Genomic DNA, 11,940 nt, shown 5'->3' on the forward strand with positions numbered 1-11,940 from the left:
TATGATTAGGGTTGTGAGAAAAGAAACCCTAATAAAATAATACAGCATGGGTCGAATTTCAAATCTGGAAATTTTGAAATCTTAATTCTCAATAAATCAAGCTTGTGTCGAGATTCTTCATTTAACCTCGATAACAGTATCTTTCAAGCTTCTATCGAGACTTAATGAATCAACATTTCTTTACTTGTTTCTTAGATCAATCTTCATGACTTTAAAGATACCACTTGATATGTTTGAGCAACATACTTCTCGATACATTAAACCCAATTTAGATCTACCCAATTACAAGCAAAGTGTGTTTTGTCAAAGGATTAACCAATTACATAGAAAATATGACCCTAACATATTTTACAAAAAATATTATTTTGACACATCAAAAAGTTAGTCTATCTATTTTAACATACCACTTTACAACACACCTTACATCACATATTCTATTCTTTCACCATTTTATTTAAATTTTTTTAATTAAGAAATATATTTTGTATGGAAGAGAGAGATAATTTGTACTAGGGGTGGAGGCATGCACAGCCTTGGCCCCCCCCCCCCCCCCAAAACTCTTAAATCTATTTGTAATATTATATAGAAATAAGTTGGGCCCCTGTACATAAAATGATTGCCACCCCCCCCCCCCAATTGATTTTACATTGCCCAGTTCTTGTTTGTTTTTATGCTTTTTCCATTTGAAATCTCACATTGGCTTTTGAATTCCAATATATCAGTTTCTCAAGTGTACTTCACCAAAAAAAAAATAGAGACTCAGTAAAGGATAATAAATCCAAATCTGTCAAGTTCCCTTCTGTTTGATATGTATATTTTTTCTAAGAAAAGAAAAATGCATTGTGTTTGTGTGTGTTAAATTTAGAAATTCCGTTGTATAATTATCCCAAAACTGTTGAGTTCCTTTTTATGTTTTTGCGTCCTTAATCTTCGTTTCTTTATTTTTATCTTCTATTACCATCATTTTTTTAACAAAATCGATATCTTCCTCAACATCCCCATTTTTTCCCTCAAAGTTATATATTTTTCTAAACTTTATCACCGTTATTTTTTATTTTATTTATTTTTTATTATTTTTTTTTGGAAGATAATTTGATTTGTTTCAAGAAAGAGAGATTGGGTTGCAATGGAAATACGGCATATTTTTCTTCAAAGATTTGAAAAAGGAAATTGTAAAGAAGTTCCATGTGGAAATGATTATAGATAAATTTTATTATATGAAGAATCATAGTTTGATGAGAGATGCTAAATTATTTCTTTTATATTTTGTTACTTGTTTATAGAAAATTAGACTTTTTATATACTTATTTGAGCTTATAAGAGCATCCACATCAGTCCATGGATAATCTTTCAAAATACAAAAAACAGCTCTTTTTACACATTCTGACCTAGAAATGCTCCACATCAGTGCTTCTAAAATTGTGTAAAAATGTGTATACCTCTACAGGAGCTACAATAACCGTGTAAATATACACAGTTACTGTAGCTCGTCCATTTATTATTTTATTAATTTCCCGTTCGCTCCCTTTTTTCTCTCTCTTCTCCGTGCTCAACAAACTCAGTAATTTCCCTTCTCCTCTTCTTTTTCTTTTTTCTCAGATGCACATAAACACACCCACACACAAACACATCTACACAGAAAAATCAACACAGAGATACACTTGCTAAAAAAAAAAAAAAATAGAGACACAAACACACCCACACACAAACAAACCCAAACGGACAAACAAAAAAGAGATAGATCGGTGCTCATCGAAACAATCGGAGTTCGTAGGTCTCGCTTGATCGGAGCTCGTGGGTATGGGTCTTGCCTGATCGGAACTAGGGAGATCGGTGCTTGTGGATCGGAGCTAGGGAGATCTGAGCTGTGGATCGGTGCTTATGATCGGAGTTGTGGATTGATGTAGCTGTGGATCGGTACAGTTGTGGATCGGAGCTATGGATCGGTGCAGCTGTGGATCGGAGCTGTGGATCGGTGCAGTTGTGGATCGATGCTTGTGATCAGAGCTGTGATCGGAGTTGTGGATCGGTGCTGTGGATTGGTGCTTGTGACCGAGATGATGTGGATTGGTGCTTGTGACCGAGAGGGAGAGAGATGGGTATAGAGAGATAGACCGAGAGGGAGAGAGTGGGTATAGAGAGATAGAAGAGAGAGAGCAACAAATCAGAAAAAATGGTAGAGAGAGAGAGAGAGAGCGCGCTTATAAAAATGGGTAAAATGGGTTAGTTGAGATAAATAATAAAATAATTGAAAAAATTGATTATTTAAATAAAAGAGGTGATAGAATAGATGAACTGATGTGGGTGTTTTGTAAAAGTGATGGTGTAAAATAGAAAAAGTAGGCTTTTTGTGTAAAATAGACGGAATCTTTTAAATGAGCTGATGTGAATGCTCTAATATGCAAAATTTGATATATGTATATATAGGGCAAAATTTAGGTATAGTACTTAAGTGTTGTTCCTTAGATTCCTCTCTTAAGATTTTGCCATGTGAATTTTTTGTCATGGAATGAAAGTGTATTCTTTTTTGTTAAGTAGCCATATGGCTAAATCTTAAGAGGGGAACCTAAGGAACAGCACCTAAGATACTATACGTAAGTTTTGTCCATATATATATATATGTGTGTGTGTGTGGGTGTGCGTGTGTGTGTGTGTGTGTGTGTGTGAGAGAGAGAGAGAGAGAGAGAGAGAGAGAGAGACTTATGATTAATGGCTTATAATTAACCTAAGAATACATAGCTTAGCCCCCCAAGTTAAAAATCTTGGCTACACCCCTCATTTGTACAAAAAGAGATAAAAAGTTTGAATAAAAAAAAAAAATACTAATAGTACATTTATCAGTATAGTTCTATTGCTAGGAAAAAAAATGTAACAAATTTCAAATTATTTGACATTTAACATATCTTATGAAAGTAAATTTCTTTTAGGCGTTTGATGTACTACATTCTAAAACTTTAGTATTTACCACATTCGCTATTGTTTTTACTTTTCAAGTCGTTTTAACGTAAAACAACCAAAACAAAACCTACTTCCATTAAATAATAATAATAATAAACCGGTTATATTGCGAGGGCTCCACAATATCAAATTGTCAATTCTACCGATCACATTTCTACCGAACCCAACTCACCACATGGTGAATTATGAAACAATCAATTTATATGTTCTTAGATTCCTCTTCCCTAAGGGCGCAACTTACATCTAATGCTCCAGTACACTGAACGCATTGCGATTGTGACAAGTGTCCAAAAATGGACACGTGTCACTATCGGTGTGGCTCCAATGCACGAGCAGGGACATAAGCCGCACCCCCTCCCTAAAAGCTTGAAAGAACCTGTCCAGCTGTCCTTGAGGAAGATAAGATTTTATGCCTTCATGCCTCGTGAGTCCTTTTCTTATTAATCAAATCCAAGATAAAAATAATACAGTTTCAAAGAGAACTTTATTGCTAAGAATTGTTTGGTTATTGGTGGAAACTGGAAAGAGGAGACAAACCAGACATACCTCATACCTGCGCTAAAATAATTAGTTTACTATGTGAATCTCACGCAGGTAATTAATTACTATCTCGTTTTTCTTCTCCATAACACAAACCAAACTACCTCCACAAACGAAGAGGAAGAGTCTTGAAGGATCTTTAATCTAAAGAAGGTTGAATCTACCCAAAATACCACAGGGAAATAAAAAATAAAAAGAAATTTCTCCTAACACAAATTGCACTGTGGTTCACTAAAAAAACAAAACAAAACAAAGAAGAAGAAAGAAAGTAAAATGAGGCAAGATTGCAATTCTAACAGTCCTGTTAAAAGCTCTCATGGGTTGGTTTTATTTGCTAGGAATCTTCAAAAAGAAAATGGATTAGGCTCTTAATTAGCCTTGAATTATCCTTTTGATTAACTGTTTACCTTGTTTTGATCACATGGCACCTTTTTTAGCCAACAATTTGGATAAAACGAGTGGGGGAAGGAGGTGGCCTAAATATACTTTTTTTTGAGATACTTGGCCTGAATATACTAATTTGTCTTTTCCTTTATTCTCCATTCTCGTTCTGTTTTAGAGATATTTTTTTATTCTTTTCCAATTGCAAATGGAGCCACTGTGAACCATGTTGGCTTGTTCTACCTACTGGATGAGGAAAACAAAAACACACCCACACAATGATCCATGGTCTCATAAGTTAAACTACTTTCATTAGATACAACAGCAGAACATTTTCATTACATAAAGCAAAATAAAGGGCCATAGAAAAAGCAAAACCTGCTTTGGTAAACAAGTTTCTACAATCACCCGAAGAAAAAAGGTAACTTATGAGACAGTCTCCTGAGATCTCTCTCTCACGGCATGTGTAGATCTCAAACGCATAATCCTCACATGGTTTCAAGAGACCCCAAAACAAACACCAGATACATATAGTAAGAGGAACAAGAAAGCATACATGAGAAATTAACACCCACAATTTAATTATTTCTTCCTCCTGAGGAACCGGTTGAAGAATTGGTCTTCAAAAGATCACTAACAACTCTCACCAAGACCTGGCCTCTGGGAGGTACTTTGGGGAAAGAAGATACCGGTTGAAGCTTCCCTTGGCCGAGATTTGGCTTGCCTTGTTTATTTTCACTCATATCTACTCCTAGTATTAGTCACTCTTTTCAGTTCCTTTCTTACTATGGAGTGTGGGTGATGTGCATCAATAATGTAGGATTGTATCTTTATATAGAAAGTTAACAAAGGGTAACCTTTTTTTTTTTTTTTTGAGAATCTAAAAAAAAAGGGTGCGAAGGATTGAAAATTAAAAAAGAAAAAAAAAAAAAAGACTCATATGGATAGAGCCTGTACTAGGTGCGAATGAATACAATGCAAGTAGGAGCCTTACGGTAAGACTCTACACTTTATAAAAAAAAAAATTAAAAAAATAATCTACAGATTTATCTACTACAATTTTATCCAAATGTATGTTTTCTCATCCTTCGGACTATTTTAAGTTTGTTTAGCTTACCATGTGAATTTTACATAATTGTCCAATATAATTCATGTGGATGAGACCACCATGGGGCCATCTATATGACGATAGCGGATGACCTAGTGCTCTTGTAATAAATATTTTTTTTTGAATATTTATGTACTTTAAATAATTATGTTAAGGAGAGAATATTTTTCACAAATATGGTGTGATTGAAATAACATGGTTCTTACGCTCTACTTTATCAGAAGTCATAATAAATGATTTAATAGTTGTGAAAAATATTATGTTTTTATATTTAATAATTTTTTTAAGTTGGAAAATGCTAGAGACACAAATGTTGTTACAAAAATTTTTATAAACGGTTGATGTGACGAGTATTTATTGGTAAATTAAAAAGTGATATTAGTAGTTCAGATGAGAACCAGTAAAAAGTTGGCCATAACAACATTTTATAAAAATGTTGTAAAATAGTTTATGCATGTAATATTACTCTTTTAAATTATGTTAACGAAAGGAAATAAAATACAAGGCTACTCAATCCACACAAAAAAAAAAAAAAAAAAAAAAAAAAAAAAAAAAAAACTCAATTCCACATAATTGTAATATTGAGCAGATCTATAATTTTTTTTTTTTCTCCAACAAATATATTATGAGACAAAATTCTAAGTTCACGATAGATTAAATAATTTATTTTTAAAGTTCTAATTAATTGAATACTTTCTACTTTCTACTTTCAAAGAAAGATGACATTTTATTTTTATTCATATTAACTTGTAACTCCATGCATATGCATGGATACACTTAAAGATATATAATAAAATGCATAATATAATTCCTATATATATAATTTAAATACTATTAATAGTCATTTTTATTTTTTTTTTTAACTCTTTAAAAAATTTTGTAAGGATATTATTAGGTATAAAATGTAAATTGTCTATTTTATTTAATTATTTATGATTCATTTTTTCTATACTCTTTGGTTTTTGCGTTTAATAACTCACTTGAATGAATATTTATGATGTGGTCCCAAAATTGATTCTAAAATTAAGAAATAAAATTCTTTAAGAATAAATAATTTAAGACACATGGTTCAAAATTGGAACTCTAATTTGGAATTTTAACTTGACTTTCTCTCAGTTTCATCTATTATTATATATATAGATATGGTAATTGTGGGGCTAGTGAATTCGCGGCCCAGGCCCATTCTGCATGGGGGCCCAGGGGCCAGGGCCCACGCCGAGGAGAGCCATTGCCGAGGACAACCTCCTGCTCGGCACCTCACGAAATGCCTGAGGAAGGGGGGGAAACTGAGTTCAGGGGCAGGGTAAGGGAAAAAGCTACCAACATCATAATACCAAGCCTTGTATCTGACTAGTCCATGCTCTAAACCATACCCTTTAACTTTCCCAGCGACCCCAAACCATACTGGAGTATGGGTTGACAGGACAGGTCTGCACCCCGAAAAAAGGGTGAGACTTACACGTGAACTTGAAGGAAGAGAAAAAACACGGATATAAAGGGAAGAACTCCCCAGAAGGAAAGGGGGGGGGACTCTCTCCCCCCGGAGAAAGAGGAGAGAGGAAAGGACACAAGGATCCTTGGACAGCGTCCGAGGACAAAAGTCCTACAATCCGTTCCAATGGAGGGCTTAGCTAGTCAAGTAAGGCCCGCCCGTACCAGAGTTTCCATGGACGCCACGATCAAACCGTCCACCTGTGCCCAAGGTCATGCCATTCGAGCCCACTCTCTACAAATCATATTGTTGGGGCCCATTGTATACGAGCCCAACGTTATTCTTGGGCCGTTAAATAAATCGTGTCCCTACAATTGGCGCCGTCTGTGGGGATGGCTTGCGCGTTGGCTCAGGCGGCGGTGGAATTAGGCCTTTGTCGAGCAAGGGTCTATGAGGACGCCTTCATTACTAGCGACATATTGTTGTTGTTCCAGCATAAGTTCCCACTAGGGGCTATGCCTGGCAGTGCCAAGGGCACAGGCAATTCTAGGGGCTTCCACCATCGAGCTAACCCCTCCCCACCTGGGTCAAGGGGCTAACCTTTGGAAATTAAATCAATAGATAAGAAAAAAAGAAAAAATACAAGTTTTGGACAGAACCAAGGCTTTGTATGGTCTTCGGACTCAAGCCTCTGGGGAAACCAAATACTTACAAGAAAAAAAATACAAGTTTTGGACAGAACCAAGGCCTTGTATGGTCTTTGGACTCAAGCCTCTGGGGAAACCAACTACTTACAAGAAAAATACAAGTTTTGGACAGAACCAAGGCCTTGTATGGTCTTCGGACTCAAGCCTCTGGGGAAACCAACCAAGAAAAATACAAGTTTTGGATAGAACCAAGGCCTTGTATGGTCCTCGGACTCAAGCCTCTGGGGAAACCAACTACTTACAAGAAACAATACAAGTTTTGGACAGAACCAAGGCCTTGTATGGTCTTCGGACTCAAGCCTCTGGGGAAACCAACTACTTACAAGAAAAATACAAGTTTTGGATAGAACCAAGGCCTTGTATGGTCTTCGGACTCAAGCCTCTGGAGAAACCAACTACTTACAAGAAAAATACAAGTTTTGGACAGAACCAAGGCCTTGTATGGTCCTCGGACTCAAGCCTCTGGGGAAACCAACTACTTACAAGAAACAATACAAGTTTTGGACAGAACCAAGGCCTTGTATGGTCTTTTGACTCAAGCCTCTGGGGAAACCAACTACTTACAAGAAAAATACAAGTTTTGGACAGAACTAAGGCCTTGTATGGTCTTCGGACTCAAGCCTCTGGGGAAACCAACCAAGAAAAATACAAGTTTTGGACAGAACCAAGGCCTTGTATGGTCCTCGGACTCAAGCCTCTGGGGAAACCAACTACTTACAAGAAACAATATAAGTTTTGGACAGAACCAAGGCCTTGTATGGTCTTCGGACTCAAGCTTCTGGGGAAACCAACTACTTACAAGAAAAAATACAAGTTTTGGACAGAACCAAGACCTTGTATGGTCTTCGGACTCAAGCCTCTGGGGAAACCAACTACTTACAAGAAAAAATACAAGTTTTGGACAGAACCAAGGTCTTGCATGGTCCTCGGACTCAAGCCTCTGGGGAAACCAACTACTTACAAGAAAAAATACAAGTTTTGGACAGAACCAAGGCCTTGCATGGTCCTCGGACTCAAGTCTCTGGGGAAACCAACTACTTACAATGAAAAATACAAGTTTTGGATAGAACCAAGGCCTTATATGGTCCTCGGACTCAAGCCTCTGGGGAAACCAACTATTTACAAGAAAAAATACAAGTTTTGGACAGAACCAAGGCCTTGCATGGTCCTCGGACTCAAGCCTATGGGGAAGCCAAGTACTTAAAGGAAAAACTACATTGTATGGACCTTAGAATCTATCCGAGGAGAACTCTCCATTAACAGTTGGGTTAATTCCTAAACTGCATGGATTCTCAAGTCTGCTCTCAGATCCTCAGCACCAAAGGGATTGATGCAATATAGAGCAATATGTTGCCAAAAACACAATCGGAGTCCCTTACTGCTCGGTCACCCCTTTGGATGAATTATTTAGAGTTTATCGTTCTTGGACGGTATTCTCGCACTTATTATAGAATATTCAGCTGTTATCTCGGTTAGTTTCCTAAGTTTAACTTACTATGAATTATCGTTATTATGCCTGGTAATGTCGGTAAATTAGAATTAGTTGGATTATGTTTCAAGGTTTCCTGCTCTAAGTATCATTGAGGAAAAACACACACGGAGCACACCCATTCACAAAGTAGTGTTGCAAAAAAGAAAAGTATTCAGAACAAGTAAATAAATTTCCCTTTTTATTAAAACAAAGAAATAGTACAGCGTACAATGAAAAGCTGGAATCAGCTTATATTAAAGCTAACTACATAATCGAAAAGAAAGGTACAAGAGAATAAGATAAAGCCGAGGAGGTAGTATAGAAGAGAGGTTGGCTGCTAAAGCTAACTACATAATCGAAAAGAAAGGTACAAGAGAATAAGATAAAGCCGAGGAGGTAGTACAGAGGAGAGGTTGGCTGCTGCTTCAAGACTTTGTTCTTCCTCAACACTTTTACATGCCCATAACTCAGGCAGCAAAAGAACCCAGCTTGGGGCCTGCACCGTTGAAGAAAAGGTGCAGAGAGAGCCCAGTTTCAGGCTAGCGCAGCTGAAGAAAAGGTGCAGGGAACCCAACTTGAGACCCACACCGTTGAAGAGAAGGTGCCGGGAACCGGAAGTTGAGGAGCCTACACCAAAATTTGCCTGCGAGAAGGCAGACGGCGCTGATGGCGAAGAATCTTTCTTCTGACACACCAAAAATCTGGCGTGACCAGTACCTGCTTCGGATTTTGACTAAAAGAAGGAGAAACACCATTTCTCCCTTTGTCTAGACGGAGTATTTTCTTGAATCTGTGCCCCCCATGCCCAGACCACACTACCTTGAATCTCGTAAGGACCCGGCGCTACTGTGGCGGAGGGAGTTCCTTCACCCCAACCCGCGCCTCAAACATATTATACTAAGGGAGGATAACACCGGATATGGAAGTTGTGATTATGGCTGAAGGATTGTGGTTTGGAAGGAAACTGAAGGATTTGTGTGTAAATGGGTCAACCTCCTACCCTATTTATTTAAAAGACAAGGAGGTGGCATTCAATTCACGCAGAGTCCCAAGGAGTGCTACAGACATAATGGTTTCGGATCAATTCCCCACGCCACCTGCAACCATAGGATTAAAGGATTCTCGTGAAAGCGCATCTCGAACACTAGAACGTCAAAAGGTACCACGTGACCAAATACTAAAGGAATGCCTCTTAATCCGATTCATCTCCTATGCAAATGGGAAAAACCCAAACATCAAAAACCACATAATCTGAGTGAGTCGTGATGTGGGCCCAGCATTATCAAAATCCTCATCCCCAACTAAAAGTCGGGCAGCAGGATTTTGAGGGGCTATTGTGGGGTTAGTGAATTCGCGGCCTAGGCCCATTCTGCATGGGGGCCCAGGGGCCAGGGCCCACGCCGAGGAGAGCCATCGCCGAGGACAACCTCCTGCTCGGCACCTCACGAAATGCCTGAGGAAGGGGAGGAAACTGAGTTCAGGGGCAGGGTAAGGGAAAAAGCTACCAACATCATAATACCAAGCCCTGTATCTGACAAGTCCATGCTCTAAACCATACCCTTTAACTTTCCCAACGACCCCAAACCATACTGGAGTATGGGTTGACAGGACAGGTCTGCACCCCGAAAAAAGGGTGAGACTTACACGTGAACTTGAAGGAAGAGAAAAAACACGGATATAAAAGGAAGAACTCCCCAGAAGGAAAGGGGGGGGGACTCTCTCCCCCCGGAGAAAGAGGAGAGAGGAAAGGACACAAGGATCCTTGGACAGCGTCCGAGGACAAAAGTCCTACAATCCGTTCCAATGGAGGGCTTAGCTAGTCAAGCAAGGCCCGCCCGTACCAGAGTTTCCATGGACGCCACGATCAAACCGTCCACCTGTGCCCAAGGTCATGCCATTCGAGCCCACTCTCTACAAATCATATTGTTGGGGCCCATTGTATACGAGCCCAACGTTACTCTTGGACCGTTAAACAAATTGTGTCCCTACAGTAATGATCACCTATATCTCTAGAAAAATAACACTTTGTTCAATGAAACATTAAGAAAGGTGACTTTAAGAAATGACACTATATTTTATTTTAAAAAAATTGACTTCCAATGGTCATTAATTTTTTTTGCTTAACAAACTAAGATACAAAAGAGAGCATCCTCTAATAAAACATTCACAACTACAAAAAAAAAAAAAAAAAAAAAAAGAAAAAAAAAAAGAAAGAGTTAGAACCAAAAAAATCCAAATACTCTATTACAAAGAGACCATCATTTAAGTTCATGAGCAGTTTTGTTGGCCCTCCTAGAAACCCAACTGCTAGAAAATGAAGGCACAAAATGCACTAAAGCCTTAGTTTCTAACAAAATATTAGTAATATGCTAAAGAATAGTAGCATAAGAGGTAGAAAGGCTTTGAATACAAATTTGGCAATCAGTTTCAATGGTCATTAATAAAGCATGGTTCTAGCTAACAAAAACAGATCAAACTTCGGAAAAAAAAAAATTATGATAAAATTTTTTGTAATTATGATTATCCATTTAAAGTATGATTATCATTAAGTGAACAAGGTTTGCAATTATAATTATAATCATAATTAATTCGTCCTGTATTACAAATGGATAAAGAATAATTAAAGAGCATAATTAAGACAAATACATACCAAACTTTGGAAAAAAATAATTATAAACTGATCCAGAGAAGAACAAACTTGTACTTGTACTATGGTTTTGAATTATGAGCATTAATGGACTTTTTTCTTGAAAATTCAACAAAGAAAATAAGCCACTACTTTAGTAAATTGAGGATGAGACCCTATCTATGAGAGTTGAAAAGGTTGCTATATATCATGCTTCGAATTGAAAACTTTAAGCCAACTTGGAATGAGTGAGTGTGATGCTACTTTTCTAGAAGGGTTGAATTATGTTCTGGCGTTCAAAACTTATGGCCAAAGTAATAAACACTAATCTAGTGAAGGAGCACCATGAAAAAATGAATGATTAATTAGCAGATGACGTCCTTTGTTTTTCTTCTATTTAATTAATGAGTCCTGTTAAAAGATATTTTTAAAACTTTTATTTTTGAGAAGGTTAAAATATTTATTAATGAACCATTTTAATAATATTTCAATACCACTTTTATGAAAAATATATAAAATTGTTAAAAAAGTAGTTAATTATTATTTTTTCATAAATTTTTTAAAAATAATTCATTTATAAATGCTCTGAGTACATTCATTGAAATTTCTTTTATTTAGATTGTCTTTATTGTTAACTTTCTCTCTCCTTTGGCCTTTCCCACGTGGGTGGAAGTGAGGTTCTTGACTAGTAGGGACTGGGAGCATCAAGATCATAAT

This window comes from Quercus robur, chromosome 10 (genome assembly GCF_932294415.1).
Source record: "Quercus robur chromosome 10, dhQueRobu3.1, whole genome shotgun sequence".
Taxonomy (NCBI): domain Eukaryota; kingdom Viridiplantae; phylum Streptophyta; class Magnoliopsida; order Fagales; family Fagaceae; genus Quercus; species Quercus robur.